A 10,529-nucleotide genomic window follows, 5' to 3' on the forward strand; every position below is an offset into this window, starting at 1 on the left:
GCCCACCCCAGTTGTTACTGGTAATCAAACCAATGTACTGGCATCTTGGCTTAACAATACTGTTTTCCCTGATTGTTTTTATGCACCGACTGGCACAGGTCCCAAACTGAAAAACTTCACAGGACAATGTGAAAGAATTTGGATGGTAGACAGGACTGTCTCACCTTCACAGACTGGATCTCGTATGTTCGAGACACAAAACAGCACATTTGTTGAGTTTGTGCAACCAAATCACCCCTTATTTGCCTTTAAAGACAATACAGTCTCTGTCCCAGACGTATACTGGGTATGTGGAGATCCTTGGCTGTATGTTACCCTAGATGATGGCTGGACAGGTCTATGTGTTAGAGTAATGTTAATTGTTCCTTTCACTCTACTACCAGTTTCACAAGAGGAACTGGACAAAGGCATTTTGAACCCAGCATCCACTCCCCCTAAACATAGAGTTTGACGTGATACCCCTCTATCCAGCTTTGATGACAAAGTTTATATTGACGCTATAGGTGTCCCAAGGGGGGTCCCTGATGAGTTTAAGGCAAGAAATCCAATTGCTGCATGCTTTGAATCCATATTATGGTGGGTTACTCTCAACAAGAATGGTGATTGGATAAATTATATCTATTATAATCAACAGCGCTTTGTCAACTACACTCATGATGCCCTATCCGCCATTGCTGAACAATGTCAACTCCAGTTTAACTGGCTGGCTGGAATCTATGTTTGGCAGATGGAAGGCCTTTGCCATTGCCATTCTGTCAAGTCTGATTGTGGGCATCTCATTGTTGGCTTTGTGCGGCCGTTGTGTCATCCCCTGCAGTCGAGGCCTTATAGTCAGGGCAGTAGACAAATCTGTGTCCAAAGAAATGTATGCAGGCCTTTACAATCTGCGTCCCAGCCCCAATTATTATTTTTCAATACTGCACTCCAGACCTATCCTCCAGACCATATCATCCTCTGACGATCTCTTTGCAGATAATTTTCAGCCACCTGATCACTCCGACTATGTTCCCATGTCTTCCCTTCATAAGTCCTAACTCCCCCACCTTATTGTTTGTTGTTGTCCTTAGTCTGATAGTTCCTAGGGGGGAAATGATAATATGTTTTATGTGTTGTGTGAAATTGTGTTTTAGTCCATGTCAGTTTCCATAATGTTAGTTTTGCTTTTTGATGTTTTAGTCCGTGTCAGTTTCCATATCATATCAATATTAATAATGTCATCTATATCGATAATATCAACAACTTTATAATTCAAATTTGATATAATCATGTAGCAGGAAACTAGCTAAGCTATGTGCATGGAACCTCTCTGGGAAGTTATCAACCAGGGATGAATAAGCTTTAGCAGTCACAACATTTTGGATGGTGACTGGAATTGCTGTCACTGTCTTATTGAATGGTCCCTAACTTGGCTCTGACATCTATGGATGTTTAAAAAATATAAGCATCTATAGACGTTAGAAGTTCCTGTATCAGTATCAAGCTGAACCACTGCACTGACAAATTAAACTGGAGGGATACATTATTTGATTTATAGAAATTGTGTTGGTAGAATAGGCTTGTGCCTAATGAAGTTTTTCAATAATAATATTATTAAAATATTCATTTGTCAAGGAAGACAATGTCAGACATGCAATTCCTGTATACTTGAGCTGGCCTGAGTTTTTCAAAACCTGCAATGTAAGCAATTTGATTATGTTGATATTCATGTTCATGTCTAACTTCATGGTTTGGTTATTGTCATGTGTGTTTAATCTATGTTCATTGTGTTGTTAATACGTTTCACCTGAGGCTGAGGTATTTAAGGGGCTAGCGCTAGCTGCCTATTGCTGAGAATTGAACACAGTCAAGGTAGTGAATGTATTCATGGTGCTGTTTGCATATACGAAGCTGAATGAACCAAGGGCATCAAAGTTCGAGCTCACAGTCCTATAATCCATGAGGTCGCCAGAGAGGCTTCCTCTCTATCCAGGTTCACTTTAGTAGTACCATTCATGGGCGAGCCTTTTGGGTTCTGCAGCTGATCTCTCAGCTCTCAAGTCACGTAAGTTCCCTAGCGCCTGACGAGCGCTGCCTTAGTTATCCTAGTTTCCCCAGGCACTGCCTGTAGGTCTTGGTTATTGTTTCTCTTCCCACTCATTCCCAGCACGCTAGTCTAGCTCCCGGATTCTCTCAAGCCTCAGGTGAGTGTCTTGGCTTTGCCTGAGTTTCTTTGTCACGGTTATATTTCGGTTTATCCTTTTTCCCTGTAACTTTGCTGCTTTTTCTTGTGTTTACTCCTGTTTTATTTGTTGAATAAAACACTCTCGCATCGAGCCATTCCCTGCGAGTGTTCACCCTCATTGTCTGACCTAGCCAGCCCAGCGTCCTCCAGGATTTTACATAATTGTATCTGATAATTGTGTTTAGAAAAGAAAAAAACATATGACTATTAGACTATTAGTTTCATTAACAAATAGTTTTGTATTTTTGCAAGTCTATTTACAGTTGTGAAATGTCTTACAGTGATTATATTTTGTTGTTTACGCATTGGGCATTTTCACACCTGAAAGTCACTGTATACACATGTCTATCATGTGTTGCCAAAGTGTCCAGCAGATCAATTGTCTTTAGATTTCTTTAAGGCCTCTGTTATTAAATATGCACGGTTATGTCAGTCTCTGTTGTCAGACAAGTGCAAGATATGTTTAATATGTTCTATCTGAGAAAAAGAAATGTTTAAAGAATCAGTATCAATGTACAGGCAGTTAACTGTCATACATATTTTCAAGGGAGTAATGCAATCAAGACAGGCTTAAAATGTAAACCTATACAAGTGCAGATGAACATATGAAATGTTTATGACTTGTAACCTTACTTTTGCAACTCTCCTCATAATTACAGTGTGTGTATTTTGCAGCAGGAAGAGGAGCCAGCATCACCGACACTCCTGTTACTCTTCTCACTACTGCTGGAGTCTCCTTCAGCCCCAGCAGCATCTTTTGTTATTGTTGTGAGTGAAACGATGCCTGCTGAGACTGAAAAATTATGAGTTGAAATACTGAACCAAGCAACCAGCCTAAATGCACATGTGCGTAAATGTTCTATAAATGTACACAATGCATCCATTTAAAAATGCAGGTTTTATTACTATTTCCTGTAAAGCTGCCTTGTGAGAACGGCAGATGTAGAAAGTGCTATACAAATTAATTAGATTTAATATGTACACAAGTGTGCACATCCTTTGATGGCTCACTTTTGGGTGTCATGAGGTGCATTTTGATTCTGCTGATACTGCTTGAGATGTTTCTACAGCTTAACTGTACTCCACCTGTGGTAAATTCAATTGATTGCACATGATTGGGAATTGCCAACACCGGCCCTATATTGGGTCCCACAGTTGATCGTGCATGTCAGAGCAAACTCCAAGCCATGTGGTCAAGCCTGGTGGTCAGACTGGTAGGTGGCAGCGGGTCTGACATAGGTAGAGGGGACCCCAGCAGTCAGTATTCCAGCAGGTTGGGCTGGATGACTGGGTGACCATTTAGTCTGAGAAGGTAAAGAGACAGAGTTAGTTCTGAATGGATTTATAGAGAGCAGAGAATGTTGAGCAGTATCACACTGAGTCTGACGTCTCTGGCAGGTCTGACTAGAACAGCCTAATTAAGAGAGAGCCAGAAGGTGACGCAGACACAGAAGCACCCTGAAACGCTAGCGTCCATCTGCTCCACCGTCCACAAACCTGAGTGATGGGCGACAGCTCCAGCATCTCAGTGTACTACAATTCTCTGTGGAAGGTTATTCCAGAGTTGTTTATAAGAAAAGGCTCTGCCCCCTGTTGAGGTTTTCTGAGTTTTGGGAACAAGTAAGCAGCCAGAACCTTAAAATCTAAGTAATCTTGATGGTTCATAATATGTAACAAGCAGGTGTAGTGTGTATATACATTGACTCTGCGGGTATTTATAGATCTAAAGGAATGGTATGGAGTCGAGAGACAATATGGTGAGGCCCATGGGTTAGCCGTAAATGGGAGAGCATGAACCATTCCCAGGCCTAATTTGGTAAAGCCATACATGAACTGAACAGACATAGTGTGTGACAATTTATTTATACCCCATCATGGAGCTAAACAGTAAAATCCTATATATGGAAATACGTGCAACAACACATGACCTGTAGAAGGGTATAAAATGTGAGATGCTCCTCTGTCTAGGGAGAGAGAGCAGAGGGGCACCGAGAATTGGCAGGCTCTCTCCACACTGTACTTTTAAATAAAATGTTTCATCATTGCAATTGAAAGACAGTGGTCACGAGTCTCCTTTCAAGAAGAAGTCCTTCCAAGAACACCACGACACAGGTACTCAGGAGCGAGGCCATGTAGGGCTTTATATGTTAATAGAAGAATTTTTTTAGTCGATACGCAATTTAACTGGGAGCCAATGCAGTGCTGATAGAACTGGACTGTTATGGTCAAATGTTCTAGTTTTAGTAAGGATGGCTGCAGCATTTTGAACTATTTGAAGTTTATTGAGGTTCCTGCTGGACCACCGTGACAATAGTGCATTACCATAATCTAGTCTCGAGGTAATACAAGTGTGTACTAGTTTTTCTGCATCCTGTAGAGATAAGGAATTTCTTAGGTTGGCGATGTTCCTAAGATGTAGAAAGGCTGTCAGCCGGCCATGACCATGACTTATTTCACCCACTGTACGACTGGAGTTTACCATTGATAGTCAAAAGCATGCGTGAACGACCATAGTTGTGTCTGTTGTGAGAAGACATATACCACACTGGTCTAGATGCACACCTAGCACAGTGCACACACTATCTGTTCTACGATAAATTCTGGACTTTCTCGGCCACATTCCAGCATCATAAATCAACCGCTTCCCTAATGCAAGTCTCTTACAGCACTCTGTTATGACAACTATGGAATAATTTCTCATGTTTGCAGAGTACAGTTTAAAAGCAGTGACTGCTTATTAAAAGGTACTCATTGTGCAGGACAGTGTACAGGACTTAGCTTTTGTCAGTTTAAAACTAATATTCTTACACAGACTAACAGTTAACTCACAGTTAATGAGAATCTAATCATTTTAAACCAGACAAGACTCAATTCATCTAAAATATTTATGATTTATTATTATAATTAATGATGCTCTAAATCTAAGAGTCTACAGGATAATGGACTCGACCCCTAACTCATCGGGAGTCAAGGATCTTAATTCACTAATTAATCTAGCGACCTTAGAAAACCTGATGAAGTCCAGGGACAAGTGTGACTATGGGAGATGTGTAATGGGTAACAGGTGTAGCAGTCTGGAAAGCTTAGCCCTGGAATCTGTCTGGAATCATCCAGACAAGGTTCACATGAGGTTTTTCCCAATTCTGAAATCACCTCGTTCTTTTGACCAAAGTCAAAAACATTCTAAATAAAGAATTCACAGTGTTAATTTAACTGGAGCAGCCGGCTCTGTTAACTCAAAACATGTGGAAAGAGGACGGGTGTGTGGTGGGATCCCTCACGCATGCAGCCAAGCAGACCAAACTCTCCACCGACTGTTTTGTGTTCTAAACGTGTCCAAAATCAACAAATGACCTCTTTACTCACTAAATATCGGTATATTCCAGATTTGAACTCAAAATCAAATCAATGAAATCAAACTGCACGCTTGAAGGCTTGTGTCTGTAATGAAGGACAACCAAGAGCAACGAGGAGGGGTAATGATGTCACGTCCACAAAGCGAGAAGGGTGGGGCAGCTCGGGTGGGACTGTCTCCTATAAATACTTTGTAATTGTGACATGAATGCGGTGCCAAGGTCCTGCACAATTGTTTCTTATTTTACTGACAAATTAATAGCTATTCAATACATTATTTTCTGTGTTTGCCAGATGCCATATAGCCATATTGGTTGCCATATAGCCAGATGCTGTTTAGGAACAGAACCACCTTTCAAAATGTGCCTCAACTCTTTACCTGTTGGATAGGGCTTAAGATATCTTACTAAATGGAGAAAATTCCCCCCAGGAATGCCTAAATGTTTACATAGGATACATCTGATTTTGTTAGATGAACAGAATCACTGGACTCATCCTTTGACGGTGAACATTTGTCACCGCTTTAGCTGAAACAGTGCTGGGAGATTTCCTGCTCAGCAAAAGTGTAAGCACACCATTTTCATCTCCACCAGCAGACCTACAGAAGACTCTTAAATTCAGTGATGCTCTACAGTTTGTACTGGTGTACAGTATCGAGAAAAGGTGCCTCAGTGTGTATCTAATATTACCGTAAATTATGTTAACTATTCCCTTGAGGGTGTTTGTGTAATGGGTGGTCTGCATACTGAAGTGATTCCATTGTTTTTTTTAATAAGATATTTCTGGTACACTTTAGTCAATACAAGGTCCAGAATGGCATTGCCACTGGGGTGGTACAGTTGTGCTTAGAGGTTTACATACCCTGGCAGAATTTTTGCTTTCTTGGCCTTTATTTTATTGGCCTGGGTGAAGCCATTTATTGTCTAAAACGACTGAAAACGACTGTTTTCTCTTTTTAAATCATAATGACGCCAAAAACATCCAAATGTCCCTGATCAAGAATTCACATACCCTGGTGATTTTGGCCTGATAACATGCAGAAGTTGACACAAATGGGTTTGAAAGGTAACATCCTCACCTGTGACCGGTTTGCTTGTAATCAGTGTGTGTGCATAAAAGCTGAGTGAGTTTCTGGGCTCCAGACAGACTCTTGCATCTTTCATCCATCATGGGGAACGCAAAAGAATTGTCAACGGATCTACAGGCAAAGGTAGTTAAACTGTAGAAAACAGGAAAGAAAAAATATTCATTTACAGAAACTGGAGGAAGAATGGGCAGCTTTACCATCTGAGAAAATAAAGAGCCACAACTACCACAAAAGACTTCAAGCAGTCACTGATGTTAGAGGGGGCAATACACAGTATTAAGAACTGGGGTATGTAAACTTTTGATCAGGGACATTTGGATGTTTTTGGTTGTCATTATGATTTAAAAAGAGAAAATAGTCGTTTGACAATAAATGGCTTCACCCAAACACTAATCATGAGTGAAAGAAAAGTTTGTGTTAACATTCATATTCTCTGAAAAAAGCAAACATTCTGTCAGGGTATGTAAACTTTTGAGCACAACTGTATCTCTAAAAGCACATGTTTGTACCTTTTGGAATGGAGACACAGCTGTACCATAGTTTAAAGCTACATTTTAGCCTCTTAGGATAGTACCTTTACTGGTATAAGAAACATGGATACAGAGAAGGACTTGCGCTGAAAGGTATATCTCTATACTCTCTCTCTGCCATATATATATATATAATAACATGGTATATGATCACACCATCTTTGTACTTTTCAGTTTAATTATGTATGGTGTGCCAAAAAGCGGGGTGAGTGCGATGAGATTCACTGTTAAGCTTGTGTCATGGAATGTAAGGGGACTAAATGGTCCAGTAAAGTGAGCAATAATTTGTAAACATCTTAAAGGGCTAAAAGCAGACATAGCATTTCTCCAGGAAACACATTTGTCCAACACTGACCTTCTCAGATTAAAGAAACCATTGGTAGGTCAAAGTTTTCATTTGGGCTCTAATACCAAAGGTGTCATAAGGTGGGGGTCTCTTTTCCGAGTCAGTGTGGGAGAAAGGTACATTAATTTCTGCCATTCATTTATCCATTTCTGTTAAATTCCTTCTACATTTCCCCTTCTCTAATCTCTTCTTATCCTTTGCAGCTTTTATTAGTTTCTGTCCCTCATTTTCAAACAACTGGAAAATGCCATGTTCTGTTCGTCTCTTGTCTTTATGTTTTTCTCCTTTCTTATGATCTGCCTTATAAGTAACCAAAAACACTCTCCTATAAGTACCTGCAATGTTTTATTTACATCTGGGTTAAGGGTCCCTTCTATTGGCTATAGTCGTAACCAAAGGGTTATTCTTCTGAACTACATCAACAGGAGTAATTACTTTTCAACTTTTATTTTTCCTCTTTTGACATTACAATGACTCTCTTTTATTCTCTCACAGTAAATTAAAACAAATTACTGAAACTAAAACTACTAAAAGCTATTTAGATTATTTCCCTGTTTTTTTCTTTCCTCAAGTCACTATTTTACCATAACCAGTAAAAATTAAATTAATTTGTCAACTTCAGAGGAATCGAAATACTTATTGAGGTGATAGCAATGCACAACACTTCATTTACCTATATTGACCAAATGCTTTTGACTTCAAATCCTCAAACAGTCTCAATAATGAATCACACAGCTCAAATCGGAATAGATCATTGAAACTTGCATATACAACTCTCCACAGAGTTTTCTCTTATATAACTACAGCATTTAGACTACACTAGTAACTTCAGAAATATGTTTATAATAGCCTTTAAATGAAAGCAAACTAAATGTGTATCAACAATACTGACTATATATAGAATGCAGGTAGATGGTGAAACCATACTGGCCTGATTAAAAGTGAAGTCAGGAGCAGCCCCCCTGCCGTCAGCCTCAATCTGTGTGATGCACTGGACAGCTGCCTTCTCTGCAGCCCCTCCTTTCTCCTCAACTCTCACACACCCAAGTTGGATGAGAAAGAAACAGACAAGTAATTTAATATCTTATGGACCCACTAGGCCCTTTTAACAGCACAAAAACATTAGCTATCAATACTCAGGTTATATCTCCTTTGAACAAGTTATACTTTCATACCAGGCATCATCAACAAAAATGTTAAATTTTATTTCACTGAACAGACATCTTAAATTGTCCAACAATACATTTATCACTCACAAACTTTATTTCCAAAAGCTGCGGAGAGGTCGAGGAGAATCAGAACCGATGACAGTTTGGCAGCTTTATCTGCATGGAGCTTCTCTGTAACTGCAAAGAGAGCAGTTTCAGTAGTTTGCTGCTCTGAAGCCAGACTGGTTAGGGTCCTGTAGATTGTTTAGGGTGAGAAAGAGAGAAAGTTGATTGTAGACGGAACGTTCAAGAATCTTTGAGAGAAAAGAGAGAAGAGAAATGGGTCTGTAGTTGCCGATGTCCAAGCTGTCCAGAGTTGGTTTCTTAAGGATAGGAACAACTCTGGCAGACTTGAAGGCGGGTGGTACATGACCTGATAACAAAGAACTGTTTATGATAAAGGAGATGAAAGGAAGGAGGTTTGGAGCAATTGTTTGGAACAGAGTGGATGGAACAGGGTCTAGCGGACAGGTGGTAGTTGGTAAAGTTCAATTATGTCAAACCAGCTCTGTCTGACAAAAACAAGGATATCATAAAATCACAGAATGGAAAAAATGACCCACACAGAACTCTACAAGCATCTGGAGAGACTGTGTCCAGCAGCAACGATAGTGACTCAGAGGAGTCGAAGGATGACACGAGTGGAGACTACTCATCTCACAGCGGGGAAGAGGAAACGCATGAAAGCGCAACTGAGGAGGACTTTAGTACGGGCTTACTTTCTCCGACCACTAAACAAGGGAGTGAACAAAAAAAGGTCAGAAGAAGATCCAAACAGGAAAACAAAGCAAATGTGACTGTTAAACACTTGCCTCAAGAAGCTAAAAGAAAACGTGTTTAATCCAAGGAGACCGAGGGGAAGTGTGAATCTGAACTACTAGGAAAATTTTGAAAAAAAATATTTTAATAATTTTCCATGTCTTCTTGCAACCTAGCAGTAGCTAGTTGTAATGTTTGTGGAATTCAACCTAGTAGGAATAGAAAAAAAAAAATGTTTTAATGCAAGAAAAATGAGATATTCTATGTTCACAAGAAACAAGATTAATTAATTATAATGATATATGCGATGTTATGGAGATATGGGGTAATAATAAATCTATTTTTTCATTAGGTGAAGATAACGATATTTTTTACGAATGATATTCAAATTATAAAAGTAGGTTGATGTATGTAGATTTGATGTATGTAGATTTTTTATGTATGGAAACAAAATTAGAGTAATCAATGTATATCTGTGGTGATTTTAATACTATCACAGATGATATAGATAGTTCTTCAACTAATCTAAAAACTATTTTAAGAGAAGGGTGTATTTTAAAACAAATTATAAAAGATAATAAAGTAAATGATATGTTTCGAAGAACAAAGTTCTTTTTCCTCAAAAAATTGGATTTACAAGATTTGATAGAGTTTTTAAATCCCATATTGATAGAATATATACTTCTGAGAAGTTTACTGTCTTATCCTACATGACTAAACTTTTAGTTGAATCAGATCACCTAACAGTATTGACTACTATTAAGTTTAATAAAGGAGAAAGAAATAGGAATATAGGAATATAAATATATGAAACTATTCAAAAATAAACTCAGATTTAAAAGAAGAATTGAATAGAATTAAATCAATTAAGTCTTAAATGCTATCTACCTGAACAAGAATATTGGGAATTGTTTTAACAGAATAAGACAATTTTCAAAGTTTCAAAGCAGACTAATTAATAAAGAAAAAAAAAGAAAAGTATAGTTCCTTAATAAAGAAATATATTACTCTAAAACATAAAAAA

This window comes from Salminus brasiliensis, chromosome 3 (genome assembly GCF_030463535.1).
Source record: "Salminus brasiliensis chromosome 3, fSalBra1.hap2, whole genome shotgun sequence".
Classification (NCBI taxonomy): domain Eukaryota; kingdom Metazoa; phylum Chordata; class Actinopteri; order Characiformes; family Bryconidae; genus Salminus; species Salminus brasiliensis.